The sequence below is a fragment of the Giraffa tippelskirchi genome, chromosome 3, assembly GCF_054371585.1.
Source record: "Giraffa tippelskirchi isolate mGirTip1 chromosome 3, T2T-mGirTip1v1.2.pri, whole genome shotgun sequence".
In the NCBI taxonomy this organism is placed as follows: domain Eukaryota; kingdom Metazoa; phylum Chordata; class Mammalia; order Artiodactyla; family Giraffidae; genus Giraffa; species Giraffa tippelskirchi.
In genome coordinates this window covers 21,557,320-21,571,520 of record NC_137277.1, presented here as the reverse complement: position 1 = coordinate 21,571,520, position 14,201 = coordinate 21,557,320, and the positions used below count along the sequence as shown (strand labels likewise).

At 39.0% G+C, this 14,201-nt stretch overlaps 1 long non-coding RNA gene across 1 annotated transcript in view; it reads left to right on the top strand.

Annotated features, from left to right (window-relative positions):
• The window catches only part of LOC145542693 (uncharacterized), a 37,268-nt gene extending 29,796 nt beyond the window's left edge, over positions 1 to 7,472 (top strand). The window contains exons 7-8 of the long non-coding RNA XR_014080072.1: positions 6,420 to 6,498; positions 7,185 to 7,472. This is a non-coding gene — a long non-coding RNA (uncharacterized LOC145542693). The remainder of the gene's footprint in view (positions 1 to 6,419; positions 6,499 to 7,184) is intronic.
• Positions 7,473 to 14,201: the final 6,729 nt, after the last annotated feature.

The window sequence follows — 14,201 nt, the reverse complement described above, 5'->3', positions numbered from 1 at the left end:
AGTGAGATCAAGTTTTGAGGAGAAGACCAATTTAGATTAAAACTCGCAAATTTGAAATAATACTGTGAAAGTGTCTTTCAACACTTAGAGTCATGGACTACAATTCAGGAGAGAGATTAGAGGAGCCAATTTCAGGATAGTGAGGACCCCTAAGGGAAGGAATTTAGAAAAATGAGCAGAGCGTCCAAGTCTGAACTTTTTTGGAGACAATCACTTGAGGGGCTGGTGAGAAGCTAGAGAATAGTACTGAGAAGAGTGACGCCTAGGATCTGGGAAAGCAAGGAGAAGGATCATGGAAGTCAAGGGGGGAAAGAACCCAGTGGGGTGGTCTCTAAATGAAGATCAAGGAGAAAGGGAATTGAAGAAAGATCATTGGTTATTTAGAAGCCGTTGGCACCCTTCCAGAGGGCATATTTAGTAGAGTAGTGGTGGGACAGTCCACCGTGTATATTGGAATTGATGGTTTTGCTTTTGGTATTTTATTTATCAGTTTCTTCTCAATTGCTTCTGAGTTTTGAGTCATGGTTAGGATGGATATAGCTCTTATTCTCATTGGGTTAATTTATCTGGGGCTCTTGAAATGTGTTGTTGATTTAGCTTTGTTATCAGCTTGACTCATCTCACTGTTGGGATTTGGATCTCTTTTCTATTTCTTTCTTATTTTGCCTCCAGTAAATTCTCTTTTGAAGAATTTTTCGAACTGAAAATTCTATTTGCACATTTCTTTCTCTGATTAATTGAGATGTAATAAATCATTTAGTGGCAGAAAGACAAAACTGATAATGCAAGTTATGTCTCAAGATGACAAGGTTGCTAAGCTAAATGTTTAGAATTTTTAACTTATCATGTAAAGTTTGAGAATAAGGCATTCTTTGCTTGAATGTTCTGTGACTGTGCAAACTGCTGAAATGTGCCTTTGTGATTATGACCTATGGAATCAACACCAAGTGGAAAGCTGTACAAGTGTTTGATGGATTTGGTACTCTCCTCCAAAATAGCTGAATAATTAGGACAACCAAGATATTGGTAAAGCCCATGTCTTCTCACTGGAAAACTTCTAATACTCAGAGCTCTGAAATCTGGAGAGACTCCCATATTACACAGTTTTTCTAAAACTTCCAAGGCTGCACTATGGTGGACACTGTCAAAATATGGAAGTAGCATGAAGGCTTTTCAGAGTAGTGTAGCAAAGTGGTTAGATGGGTGGGCTCTGGAATCAGACTGCTTGGGTAGCAATCCAGGGCCATCCACTTACTGTGTGACTTTATTTCAGTTTTCTCAGCTCTAATGTGGCATCATAATTTTGATTATCCTGTAGAGGTGTAAGTGGGAGTTAAATGAATTAATATAAAGCATTTAGAACAATGCCTGGCGTTTCCTTCTGGAGAAGGAAATGGCAACCCACTCCAGTATTCTTGTGTGGAGACTCCCATGGACAGTGGGGCCTGGCGGGCTACAGTCCATAGGATCCCAAAGAGTTGGACAAGACTGAAGCGATTTAGCATGCATACATGCTGGCCATTATAGAATAAGTGCTTTAAAAAGGTTCTTCTGTCGCTGTTATTACTGCTACTGTGATCAGAACCTAACCCACAGTTGGTCAGTAAAATATGAGTGGATGAAAAGCTAGGATTCAAAGTTGAAATACAGCTAGTGAGGAGGAGAAAATGGCTGGGGTTGGGGAATGGTCCAGCAGGGGAAAGGTGTTCTATTTGTTCTATTTGATAACTTTGTAAACCATGCTGTTTTTCCCTGAATGACACATGCTCTCATTTTTAACTTCATTCTTTTCTTTATCTCCAACATCCACTGAGTTACCAGTTTTGTTACTTTTTCTTTTGTCCCATCTGATCTATTTGTTTCTTTTTGTCTAGTCCTACCACAGCTGTCCTAATCCAGAATTTCATCACTTCTGTCATCAATTACATCACCAGCTTCTGAAGTGGCTTTCTTGGCTTGGTGCCATGTCACCTAAGATCTGTTCTATTCATGGCTGAAGATGACTGTTCTTGAAAACTACTGTCATCACTTCATCCACATGCATAAGTACCTACAAAGGATTTCTCTTATTAGTAGATTATGACTTTTTGGTAGCCTTGCCCTATTCTGTCTATCCAACCTCATTCTTCCTGCAGTGAGTGAGGGTGGTAGAGTGGAAAGATTGTTGCATTCTCCTTATAAAGTAATTATTAAATATGTGGCCTTGGGCAAAACACTCAGCCTTTAAAAATGAGCCTGTGCATCATTTTACTACCTTATAAAATATGGATAATAATAATAGTAAATACTAAAATATGTATATAGTGCTACTACTAACAATAACCCATGATACAGTGGAAGAAGGGTGTTAACGTTCCTTAAAAACATCCTTTAATTATAAGCAATCTTTTCTCTCAAATCTTGGCCAAGACAAAATGGTTTATCGGATTTTAAGGCCTTTGTTGGCCTTATTCAAATCAAGTCCAAGCTCCTCTCCTTCATGAGGCTTCTCACCATTAATCTAGCCATGGTTGTCTCTTTCTTTTCATTTCCTGTGTGTACAACATAGTAGTTTATCAGTTCAGTTCAGTTCAGTCGCTCAGTCGTGTCCGACACGAATCGCAGCATGCCAGGCCTCTTTGTCCATCACCAACTCCCGGAGTCCACCCAAACCCATGTCCATCGAGTCGGTGATGCCATCCAACCATCTCATCCTCTGTCGTCCCCTTCTCCTCCCGCCCCCAATCCTACACAGCATTAGGGTCTTCTCCAATGAGTCAACCCTTCGCATGAGGTGCCCAAAGTATTGGAGCTTCAGCTTCAACATCAGACCTTCCAATGAACACCCAGGATTGATCTCTTTTAGGATGGATTGATTGGATCTCCTTGCAGTCCAAGGGACTCTCAAGAGTCTTCTCCAACACCACAGTTCAAAAGCATCAATTCTTCGGCGCTCAGCTTTCTTCACCGTCCAACTCTCACATCCATACATGACCACTGGAAAAACCATAGCCTTGACTAGACGTACTTTTGTTGGCAAAGTAATGTCTCTGCTTTTAAATATGCTATCTAGGTTGGCCATAACCTTCCTTCCAAGGAGTAAGCGTCTTTTAACTTCATGGCTGCAATCACCATCAGCAGTGATTTTGGAGGCCAAAAAAATCATGTCTGACACTGTTTCCACTGTTTCCCCATCTATTTGCCATGAAGTGATGGGACCAGATGCCATGATCTTAGTTTTCTGAACGTTGAGCTTTAAGCCAACTTTTTCACTCTCCTCTTTCACCTTCACCAAGAGGCTGTTTAGTTCTTCTTCACTTTCTGCCATAAGGGTGGTGTCATCCGCATATCTGAGGTTATTGATATTTCTCCCGGCAATCTTGATTCCAGCTTGTGTTTCTTCCAGCCCAGCGTTTCTCATGATGTACTCTGCATATAAGTTAAATAAGCAGGGTGACAATATACAGCCTTGACGTACTCCTTTTCCTATTTGGAAAAGTTTATAGTACTTTTATAGTAGTTTATAGTATGATATAATTATTATTGTTCCCAATGAGGTAAGACATGAAAGCTCCTTTAGAGAAGGGACGGTACCTTTTTCTCATGCTGCATCTAGTAGATACTTAATGTTTTCTGAATGTTTTCCTATCATCTCGGTGCCTTTTCCCATTTTCTTTTCTTTGCCTTTATTTTGGTCTCAAAACTCTTCTCGCCTATGTTTTGGCAATATACAAGTTTAAAATTTAAATAAAGGCTAGTTGAAGACAACTAATTTGATTTTTCTTTAAAGCTAGTTGTAATAATTTTCAGATATGAGAATGTTGTGTAAGAACAATAAGAAATCTAAGATTCTGCATAGGAATTTTTAGATATATTAAAATATATGATGATATATACCTTAGATTATGTATGTGCCATGCTTAGTTGCTCAGTCGTGTCTGACTCTTTGAGGACTGTAGCCTGCCAGGCTCCTCTGTCCATGGGATTTTTCAGACAAGAATACTGGAGTGGGTTGCCATTTTCCTCCTCCAGGGGTTTATAGAATAAATAAATATTCTTCATATTTAAGTGGATACATGTAATGTGCCTAAATTGAAAAAAGAATCTTATGAAGTTAATCTCTTAATTTTATTGTTTAGAGATTTTTAAAATGCTGAACTTAAAAAAAGTCAAGAAACTTGTCAGTTTCATAGCAAATTAAGAAAAGGTCTTGTCAGAAGCAACTCATTTTTGTGTGTGCAGTGGGAATGGTAAGGAATAGATTTAAATAATTATTTAACTGTAACACAATAGCAGTAGAGAAAATTTACCATAACTGTTCAGTGACCTTCCTCCACAAGGCTGAAGATTGAAAACAACTGAAGAGTTTATAATGTCTTGGAGTAAATGCATTAATTAAATATGCAGCATTTGCAGTAAATCCTCAGGTAGTTAGAGCTTATTAAAACTTTCTTATGTTCCAAGGGCCTGTGCTAAACACTTGACACGAATGTTTCTGTCATTAAATCCTGACAGCAAGTGAAAGGGGTACCTTTTATTTTACCTGAAAAATTAGTAGCTTGCCCAAAATTATTCAATAAAGGGATTTGAACACAGACCTATCTTCAGAGCTTTCCCTTTAATACAATGAGCAATGCTTACAGCTCTCCTGAAGTAATGTGGAATTGCATTTTCTAGTCTTGTAACTTAGAAATTAGCAAGAACATTAGGGATTTGACTTTCTTTCTCAGATTGGACAAGCTCTTCTTTTTTTAAAAAAATAATTTTTAAAATTTATTTATGTATTTTTGGCTGTGCTGGGTCTTCATTGCTGTGTGGACTTTTCTCTAGTTGCAGCAAGCCGAGGGTGCTCTTCCTTGCAGTGTGCTGGCTTCTCACTGTGGTGGCTTCTCTTGTTGTGGAGCACGGGCTCTAGGGTGCACAGGCTCCAGTAGCTGTGGCACATGGGCTCAATAGTTTTGATTCCTGGGCTCTTGAGTACAGGCTGAATAGTTGTGGTACATGGGCTTAGTTTCTCTGCGGCGTGTAGAATCTTCTCAGGCCAAGGATTGAACCCGAGTCTCCTGCATTGACAGGTAGATTCTTTACCACTGAGCTAACAGGGAAGCCCAAACAAGCTGTTCTTATCATCGTTACATTTGTGATGAAAAAATGGACTAATTTGAAAAGAAAGCTTTTGAAAAGAAAGAGAATTAACACGGCACGAATTCTTGCTTTTGAAGAAGTCAGACTTGTAGGTCTCATCTACTCAGGCTACACTCTTAACTTTTTGAAGGTGCCTCCTACTTGGTTTTCTACGGGTTCCTAACTCTGTCAGGATTGTCCTAAGCTCCAGACCAGTCATTAAAATAAAAAACCAGAGCAATTAGCCACCATGATTAATCACAGAAATTAATCCTTTCTTAAATGCTGGTTTTTCCACTCAGAGCTAACACCCATTACAGAGATTGACTGTATTTTAAACATCAGGTTTTTACTCTTTACATGTAAACACAAGGTGCATATCTGGACTAATTTTAATAGTTAACTGTGACAGAAAGGGGTTTTGTTGCTTTGGGACTTTCCAGCTTCAAAAGCTATCAAACTCTTTGGTGTCTCTCACAAATATTTTCTATATTGATCATTTTGGTTGAAATGTGGAGTTTAGATTAGAATTTTCTAACTTTAATACTTGGGGCTTCTCTGGTAGCTCGGCTGGTAAAGAATCTGCCTGCAATGCAGGAGACCCTGGTTTGATTCCTGGATTGGGAAGATCCCCTGGAGAAGGGAACGGCTACCCACTCCAGTATTCTGGCCTGGAGAATTCCATGGACTGTTTAGTCCATGGAGTCACAAAGAGTTGGACACGACTGAGTGACTTTCACTTTTCACTTTCAATCCTAAAGCTTAGATAGAAATGATTGGATATTTATAGAACTGTAAGGTGTTGTATGTTATTTCTTTTCCCCTTGACATCTCGGATATAATTGCTACCATTTAAATAGGATATAGTAGGATTACTTTTTTTTTTAACTATCCAAGCATGAGGACTCCACAACCCCTATCAGGATAATTATCATTAGCAGTCTGTCACACTGATATCCAATAAGTTGCTCCAAGTGTAAGAATATTAAGAATAACAAGAACTGTCACCACTTTCAACACTAACATTTGTTTAACATTTATTCAGTGTCAGGCACTCTATGGGCTTTATGTACATTTTCTCATCCAGCCCACTTAACAACCCTATAAGGCAGATACTACTTTAGATGTTTTTTTTCCTCCAGAGGAGGAAACTGAAGGTTTGAGATGGTTATATATTGTACACAGGGGTAATACAGCTAATAAATTTATAGCAAAACCAGAGTTGAAACCGAGTCTGCCTCCTCGAGATCCCATACTCTTAACCATGACCTTTTACTGCCAAATGTCTAATTAAACTTTGCTTTGTGGTTTCAAAGACAGCCCGAGAAATGTGAATTACAGTGGTAAAGATGGAACCTGTTCCAGCCTATAAATGAACTAAATTAAATTTTTAAGGTGAGCAGATTTTAAGAATGTTCCTTTTTGTCTAGCTGATTTTAAAATGTTATTTTTAAAGATGTTCTGCCAACACTATGATGTGGATATGTTTTGAGGGTGTGGATTTGACTGATTTAGGTGTAGATCAGTCACAATGGTAAATTATTTTATGCCACATGCTATTTAGCCTGATAGTCTAGGTTTGATTAAGTATACCCAATAATTTAAGAACTGAGTATTTCATCAAAAGGCTAGGGTTTTAGTGGATTATTTATTGTATCACTTACCCAGATTTTCCATTCACTAGCTTATGGTACTTTTCAATCTCATTTACCAGTCAAATCTTCATACAGGAGTTGTTCTGTTCAATATTCCGGCTCTCTGCTTGAATCCTGATTTGTTTAACTTGACCCTGCCCCCGATTGCTGATCGTTTCTTGCGTTTGTGAACACTGACAACAGTAGTTATTGATACTTTTGGTTTCTGTCAAACTAGAATCCAAGGATTGCTTCTGAAGGAATGAAAATAAACGTAAAAAGGTGATTCATTAAAAATTTCAGAGTAGAAAAACAGAGCAGAACATCATCTAAACTACTACCAGACAAAACTTAAATCGTAATTTTAAATCAGCTGTCCTAAATTTATTTATTCTTTGAATTGTGTCTTTCTCTCTTCTTCTAATCTACTGTTCTTCTCTCGTTTAGCCCCTAAACAGAGTTGCATTTAACTTGTTCTATGGAGACATGAAATTGTTTGAGAAATCTGTGACCTCTCAGTAACTGTCACATGTGGATAGTGGACTTTGGAAACAACAACCTTCTTACCAGAGATCACTGGACCTGAAGCTCTAATTCCAGTGGCTGCAGGGTTTGCCACAGCTTACCATCTTGCTCCTGTTGATACTTGTCTTGTTAGCAGAAGTTGGCACTTGCCCATTCAGTTCTTTACCCTAAAATATCAGAGGAGAATAAAAATATAAACGTTGTACCAGCTTTCATGAGCTCTGCTTAATATTGGATGCTTTTTTTGGGTGATGACAGGTTTACTTTTTCATTAAACCAGACATCAGTTTTTTTGTGATTTGTTCTGGTGAGACCTCAGATTGCCCCCTCCTGTGGTTCAGCAGGGCAGTCAGGTCCACTCCTGGGCCATCTTGATTTCTACATTGACTTCAACATGAGGTAACATTGTCAACCCTCATTTCCTGATCCAAAATAAAATAATCAATACACCACAGGTTACTTTTTTTTTTTGCATCTGCAATATGGTAATTTAAAAGGATTGAAAAGATGAAAATGGAAATGTAGATTTTAGAAATCATTTTTAAGGTTTTAAAAAATTTCTAGGAGATTATAAAATAGTGTTCCTAGATTTAGCAAATAAAAATACAGGATGCCTGCTCAATTAAATTTGAATTTCAGATAAACAATGAATACTTTTTTTTTAATGTGCCCCATATAATATTTGGAAATGTTTATACTAAAACCTTATTCATTGTTTATCTGAAATTCCAATTTAGCTGGGTTCCCTGTATTTTATCTGACAACTCTGTTGCAGAAATATTCAAAGGAATTCCCTGGTAGTCCAGTGACACTTTCACTGCTGCAGTCCCTTGTCAGGGAACTAAGATCCCACAAGCCACATGGTGCAGCCAAAAAAATAAAATAAAATATTGAGGATCAATGTAATAAAAGATAATAATATTTTTATATTTTAAAAGGATTTTGGTGTGATTAATTTGATCTTTACTGTCACCGTGAGGGGTAAGTTTTGCTGGGAGGAGTGGGAAGGGGCGATATTATTCTTTAATTAGCAAATAGTTGAGACTCAGAGAGTTAACAGTTCAACAAAGCCATGGATTAACATGCATGAACCTGAATCCAAGTCTTTTGATTCTTAGTCCAGCACTGTTTTTAAAATTCTGAGACTTTTTCAAAATATGAAAAAGCACCAAGGATTAAGATTCAGAAGGATGCAGATATTAATAAATAAGAAATTCCACATTCCCACCACCCATCATTGCTGGCCCTGGTTTTTCATATTCGCTTCTGATTGAGTGTCCTTTCCAGCATGGTGCATTACCATGCTTCTCTGAGAAAGCATCATATTTATCCATACCCTCTCATGATCCAGGCATCTATGGGTCATTACTGAGGTCAGAGGGCTAGGCTGGGGGAGAGAGATGGGAAAAACCTAGTAGATACGTTAACTTTGTAGTCTGTGTTATATTACCAGTGCTTTATGAAATAAATGTCTTACAGTGACACTACCATTGTATCTTCATGTATGCTGCTATACTGAGACTTTTGGTTACATTTCATGTAATTCCTGACTCCAGGAAAGGTGCTAGATTCTCTAATTACTGAGTACAGTCCTGGGGATGTTCTGCAACTTTGTAAAAATAAGTCTCTGATCTATGATTTGAGGGTCATATGCCATAGGTTACATTTCAAAGAGCTGGAACTTTTCAGATAGCTACCCTGTGGTTGCTATTTATTGTAATTTAAATGTTTTAAAACATATTGTTATATGTTGGGATGTTTAATAATATGAAAGAATGATATTGTAAATTTGGTAGTAATTGCTTGTTAAGTTAGAGTGAATATGGGAAAAATAGTTTCTTGATAATCAATCCTTTACATGTTTTCTGACTTAGCTTGAGCTGGAAGTCATCCACAATGAGCCTGGAACCGTTGATCTGAGGCAGAGTGTTGACGTTTTCCAAAGTCATGTTTGTGTTGACTTTTGAGAGAGAAAAAGGAATCATATCATTCAACAGAATTCATTGGGTGCTATTAGGTCCAGATTATATACTTCACTGATTTCAGTTATCATAACTATATGCCAATCATAAGTATATTTGTATAAACTAGATAAACATCTATGTAGTTTAAATTCATACCTTTCTGGGACTGTTACGGAACTTTTCAGTATATGTATTTTCTTTTATAACTTCTGAAATACAGAAAAATAAGGCAAATATTCCTCTTTCAAATGAGTGTCAAGCCATTTCATGTTAATTTTTCTGCACATTAGATATTTTTCTGTTTGCATTAAATGCATTAATTTGCTTGATATGATGGATGTTGGTCAGGGAAAAAAATGTTTGCTAGGTAAGACAACTTTCCTGAGTTTTAAAGTCCTCCACTAGTGATGTAGTGTCTGCTGTAGTCTTGAGATTGACCATTCATGCCTCAGTTTCCAAAATTCTCATACCATCTTTTTCTTTTGAATTCAGTGTCAGCACTGGTATTTTCTAGGTGATGCACCTTACCAAAGTAGAAGGCTATCAATTTAAGTTATGCATATTTTCCTTCTAATTACTTGAAATAAGGTGGCATCATCCGAGCCACCAGCATTTCCAGTGCTCCCGTTTGTTCCAGCACTCATGCCAGTCCACCCTGTGCCAGTGCCCAGCCCGGCCCCAGCACCACAAACTCCTCCACACCCTACTTCTCCAAGCCCCCTACAATGCCACAGCTTCCCCGGAGGCCTTAAAAGACCCGTAGCCACTTCTAGCACTTCTCTGCTACCAAAACTCAGGGGAATAAGCCATTGAGTGCAAGAGTAGCTGAGGTCAAGGTCAAAGTGTAGCCTCAAAGTCAGTGTTCTATGGAGACTATTGTAGAGCTTTACATGTATGTACCACTGTAACATAACATTTTTAAGGAGAAGTTTTTTAAGTATGTTTTTTTTTGAGTCAACTTAATTTTTCTACCCTTTAGTTTAGCAATTGATGAGCCACATATACTGAAGCGATACCTCCTCAGGGTGTTGATTATATGAGACAGAAAATTATGTGTGAGTGGGAAAAACAGAGAAGCCCATTCTTTCATGGTTTTGTCTTTTGACTCTGGTGAATGATCTTTTTTTTTTTGAAGCCCTGCATTGCAGGCACTCTTTTTAACAGAGGATCTTTATTTCCTTCTGACCTTGTATTCATATCATTCTCATGCTCTTGAACCTAGCTCAGCTTTCTCTCTCTCCTTCCATGTAACTTTTCAAGCCAACTACTAGTCCCTTTCCAGGGGGTACATGTGGAGTAGTGCATACACTCTGGAGTTAAACAGAGCTGTGATTGAATCCTGGCTTACTGTTTCCCTGCTTGGGTAAATGTCAGTTATCTTCTCAGAGTCTTGGTTTTTTTATCTTTGAAACTTCCAAAAGATGTTAGGAAAATGAATGAAAAACAAGTAATAGTGCCTGGCCCTTAGTTGGTACTCAATAAATTCTCTTCCTCTCAATTCTCCCTCTTACTTCCCCACTTTAGCTCACAGTGGTCTCTAACACACAGTTATACCTAATTATACCACACCTTCATTCAAGAAATATTTATTGAATGCTTAGTGTGTGCCAGGGACTCTTTTTAGACAGTTACAGGCCCTTGAGTTTTGGCAATTATCATGCATGGTTCTTGATCAAAGTTCCTTATAAGCTCAACATCTGAGCATGCATTGATTCTAGATATTCATGCACATCTTGAACCTTGAGGAGTTGCCTTTAGACAAAATTGTGGAGTTGTTAAGTTTGTTGTTGGCATTTCTACTCTTTTCATTCTTTGCTCCATCTTCTTGAGGTCAGACTCTGCCTTTCATCTGAAGCCATGGGCTATCTTGTATTTTAACTTTTTTTTTCTGTCTAAAGAAAAGAGACAATGCCGTTCATTTCAGTTCAGTCACTCAGTCGTGTCCGACTCTTTGCAACCCCATGGAATGCAACACGGCAGGCTTCCCTGTCCGTCACCAGCTCCTGGAGCTTGCTCACACTCACGTCCATCAAGTCGGTGATGCCATCCAACCTCTCATCCTCTGTCACTTCCTTCTCCTTTTGCCTTCAATCTTTCCCAGCATCAGGGTCTTTTCCAGTGAGTCAGTTCTTCGCATCAGGTGGCCAAAGTATTGAACTTCAGCTTCAGCATCAGTCCTTCCAATGAATATTCAGGACTGATTTCCTTTAGGATTGACTGGTTTGATCTCCTTGCAGTCCAAGGGACTCTCAAGAGTCTTCTCCGACACCACAGTTCAAAATGCATCAGTTCTTTGGCGCTCAACTTTCTTTATGGTCCAACTGTCACACTTATACATGACTACTGGAAAAACCATAGCTTTGACTAGATGGACCTTTGTTGGTAAAGTAATGTCTCTGCTTTTTACTATGCGGTCTAGGTTGGTCATGGTTGTTCATTTACCATAATAGAAATATAGCTGTATTCACGATGTGTTGTTCCAGGCACTCTCAGCATTTAGCATTTTGAACTTTTTCTTCAGTTGTAAAATAAGAGATTGCTCCTTGTAATAGGAATTTCAGTTCTTGGTGAGAAGAAGAGAGATTATTTTGGGTAGAAGTCTGTTGAAAAATCACAGTTGACCACTTAAAAGGGCAACTTTTAAGAGTAAGCATTCTTTTAGAATGCATATGGACCAAAAAGAAGGCACAAAATTTTTTATTCCTTATTCTGTGCACAGATCTCTTCCTGCTCTCATACCCATTTCTCAGACTTCTGTCTCTGGAGTCTGCTCTGAATTTCAGGAAGTTGCCTCTTCTTCAAACTCTCTCTCTCTGACATTTCTTTTTCCTTTCTTATCTCCCAGTCTAACTAAGATTCCCAGATGCCCATATGAGGAAGCTCAATGCTATCCTATACCCTTGTGCCAGGATCTCCACTTCAGTCCACTGCATCCCTTCCCCACAGCATGGGGATTGTTCAGCCTTTTCTATGTCAGCTTCCCATGGCCCTGAGAGCTCATAATTTTGTTATATTTAGGTGCACAGGATGGAGGGGTTGAAAATGCATGGAAAGACAGAAGAGTCTCAGATTTCACCAGGGTTTCAAGAGTAGACGCTGATTATTGGGAATTTAGATTATGGACAGTTAGTTGTCTTTAAGCATATATCTATTTCTGTAGCAGAGAGGAGAAACATGTGTAACAAAAACTATCAATGAAAACACTAATATAGCAATTTGAGAACCAATAAAATGGGAAAAGAGAAACTAGATATTGTTTGGAGACAAGTAGTAATAGTAATCTAATCCGACAAACAGGTATTGAGTGCTGTCTCTACAAAGCCTTTTGCCTTCCAGATCCACTTTCCTCCTTTCTCCAGCCTCCTCTCTCCTCCAGGAGATTAGCTGCCCTCTGGTTTCATTAGGTTTGCCCAGTGGGGACCAAATCAGAAAGGTAAGAGAATGAATTTAGGCTGTTTATTCCCCTGGCATCTCCTCCATGTTGACTGTGACTGTCCATGAAATGCACAGCTTCTCTCAAGGTGGCCTCCTTTATGACTTTCACTTTCTGACTCACTTGCCTTCATCCTTTGGACACGGGGGTCATAAGTTACTACTCCCAGTGGTTTCCCTACACCAGTTGCCATACTTTGGCAGATAGTCCTTTTACTAAACTCTTCTAGATTTCCCCCAATTCTAGTGCCTAAGTTGTTTCTGCTCAGACTCTGCTGGATAGGAGGACTTGTATAAAGTTTTTGTCCTACCGGAAGTTCATAGGAAAATGAACAATTACAATGCCATGGTTAATAAATAGTTATCAAAGTGTACACTCTTTGATGGTAGAAACCAAATATTATGCCTGTTTCTTTCTTGACACTTGGCATCATGCTAGGTGTAAGCAGGTACTTGCCAGTGTGGAGGTGCTGCTGCTGCTAAGTTGCTTCAGTGTGGAGGTGGAGGTAGGTATAATGGGTGGGAAAATGGGAATGCAATTGAGCAACTGCTCCAGGAGGCTCCAGGTAGGTTTCCCAGTGTAGCTACTCATCACAGTCAGAAACAGACTGGTTGCATTAAACAAAGGAATTTACTAGAAGAATATCAATGGCTTCTAGAATCAAAGGAAGGCAGGAGAACAGGTTTGGAAGAACTGGGTGCTCTGTAGGGCTAATTTGCTGAAACCACAACAAAAGTCACACATTCAGTACAGGTGGGGCATCTTCATGGACAGCCCTTGGCTTTGGTTTCTTTAAGGTAGATTGACACAGGTCTCAGAGGAAAGAAAGTATTTTTGGATACATGTTATATTCACTCTGTGGAAACTTTCTGGGCTTCTTCCTTCCAAGCTTCCTCATAGAAGGCCTGCTCACTGCTGCAGGTAAGGTAGGAAGAAAGAAATAGATTGATATCTAATCCTCTGTGGCAACCTATGTCTTAGAACTAGAGAAAACAGCTCACCTCTCTCTCCCTGACCTCCTCACTACCCAAAAGACAGGGTGATGGGGGCAATAGGTGGGAACAATAGTTATGTTACGAGAGTCAGCAAGAATTAAATAACAATGGAAGATGAGTTCTTCCCCTGAAGAGCTAAGTGTATGTGCAGATGTGGGGCCACTTATGCTGATTATGAGAGAGGGTGTGTCCCCATCATTAGGGAGGAGTAGAAGCAGCAGAACCTACCAAAGTTTCCATCATTGAATATGGACCTTTGTTTTGCTGCTTTCTTCCTCTCCCATGTCCTCCAGTAACCCTCTGCTGTGCAGTTGCTCCCCAGTACCCTAGAGCCGCATCCCAGTTGAGTTTGTCCTCCTCTGATGGGCTCCATTTCCCTTACTTTTCCTTTTTCCTGAAGCTTTTCAGCCTGTGTGGAAACAGGTGTTAAGAGGATAACCATCTGGTTAGTTTAATTCAGTCTAAGGTGTTACTTACCAACAAGGGTGGGTATGGTTGGAGACACAGTCACCAAAACAATTTACATTTAAAAAATGTATCCTGGTGG